Here is a 2,235-nt window from a genome sequence, read left to right on the forward strand (position 1 = left end):
GGCTGCATTGCTCCTGTGTATTAAATGTTTAGAATGCTTCTAGTTATGTTGTAAACAAGAGGTAACTCAGGGTGAAAGGGCTTGTTCTGACTTACCTGTTGGAGGGAATACAGTCATCATTGTGGGGAATACATGGACATCAGAAATGGAGGCACTTGCTCACACCACACCCACAATAAGGATGCAAAGACTGGGCAGGACCGGTGCTGAATTTAAAAAAACAACAAAAACAAAAAGCAAAAAACCTCAAGGCCTGTCCTTGTGACCCTTCTCAAGACCCATCCCAGTGACACTTCTCATGACTCAGTCTTAGTTGGGGACAAAGTATTGAAACACACAAGACTAGAAGGGAACATTGCACATTGTAGCATTGGGCCACTGAACTACATCCTGAGGAGCCTGCCTTTGCAGTGCTTAAGGAAGCACTGTGGGAAATTGGAGACATGTTAATGAAAATGATACCATTCTTTTTAAGTTAGAGTACTGTGCTAGTAAGCAAAACCTTACTGAAAACAAAGCATGCTTTAATGAGGCTGCTTCTTCAGGATCTAAATGTATCAGACAAGCAGCTCACAGATTTTATACAGCCAGCTGCTTTCCCTACTTTGCTTGGGCAGCTGTCCAGACATGGGCAAGAGATTCTTAGTACTATTCAACCTTTACATCTGTGGTAGCTTGAATGTAGTTAGCCCCATAGGCCCTTAGGGAGTTTCACTCTTGGAGGTGTGGCTTGTTGGAGGAGGTATGGCCTTGTTAGAATAGGTGTGGCCTTGTTGGAGGAAGTGTGGATGAGCTTTGAGGTTGACTATGCTCAAGCTATGACCAGTCACATACAACTGCTAGCCCCAATTAAACATTTTCCTTTATAAGAATTGCCTTGATCTTGGTATCTCTTCACAGCAATGGAACCCAAAAAAACCACAACATCCTCTTTTCAATCAGAAGGTGCGATCCTAAGAACCTCTGATAGTGTCATTGTCTCAGATGGGAATGGGTCAGTAACCAGTCAGGAAAAGCTTGCCTGGCCTTCAGTTGGTAGCTTGGCAGCTAGCAGAGGGATCTGGAGAAAGGAACAAGGGTGCCCAGATATCTGGCTGACTGGAAGGAATTGCACTGGACAGAAACTGTCTTCATAATAAGCAAGGCCTGGCAGGTAAAGAGAAGGTTTCAGTGCTGATGAGACAGCCCAACTCACCCTGACAAAGGAAGCATTGTAGTAAATAGAGGAGAGAGCCCCAAACCAGGAAGCTGAAAACAGTCCTGGCCCACACTCATTCCCAATACAGGAAGCTTGAAAAAAAAAAAAATCAATAGGAAAACTTACCTCAGTTAAACATGACTACAACTTTCAACATGGCCTCAAAAAACACAAGGTAATAATCAGATAACATACTCACAGATGATGGGAACATCACAGACTGACCAGTGAAGCAGAACAAACAGTAATCTGGTTTTTTAGGAGTATATTCCCATGCTTCCTAGGTTGATCTCCACCTCTCACTCAGTGATCCCTTTGGTGGCCTCCCCAGTAGCTAGGTCCATAGTGGTACCTGGCACCACATCTAGCTCAATCTAATATTTAAAAGCATAGCTGAAGGAATTATAAGAAGCAACGGCAGAGAGTATCATCACATTAAAATCAGATCTTAAGGAAGCAGGTAAACCACAGAGGCAAGCTTTCAACACATGAGAGCTGACAGGGCTCAAAGGAAATGCCAGAAAGAAAGATCTGTTTCAGAAATAAAATAGAACACAAAATAGACCACACAAAAGTAAATAGACCACACAAAAGACCAGAGCAAAAACATCACGGTGAGTGTTAAAATGTCTATTAGTTGTAGGTCTCTAGCTTGCAAGTCTTGTCAGGTTCCAGTGAAAAAGCATCAGCCCCACATGTTCCTTGTGGAGGCTCAGAAAATTCATTTTCTTTTAGCTTAGGCCACTCATTCCTTAGCTGTAGTCTGTCACTGTCTTTTACTGTTTTTGTGACATTCAGATTTGAATCTAGGACCTTATGCACAGTAGGCAAGTTCCATGAACTATGTCTTCAGCACTCTTTTATTTTATTTTATTTTAGATGGGATTTCACCAAATTGTGTTGCAGGATGTTTGATCACACTGTGAACCCTGAGATTGTGGTCTTTACTGGAAAAACATTTCTAGTTGTGATGTGCCTCAGCCTTAGGACACACCTTTAATCCCTCTGGCTGGAATACCGACACACCCTTTGTACAC

This window comes from Arvicanthis niloticus, chromosome 7 (genome assembly GCF_011762505.2).
Source record: "Arvicanthis niloticus isolate mArvNil1 chromosome 7, mArvNil1.pat.X, whole genome shotgun sequence".
Lineage (NCBI taxonomy): Eukaryota > Metazoa > Chordata > Mammalia > Rodentia > Muridae > Arvicanthis > Arvicanthis niloticus.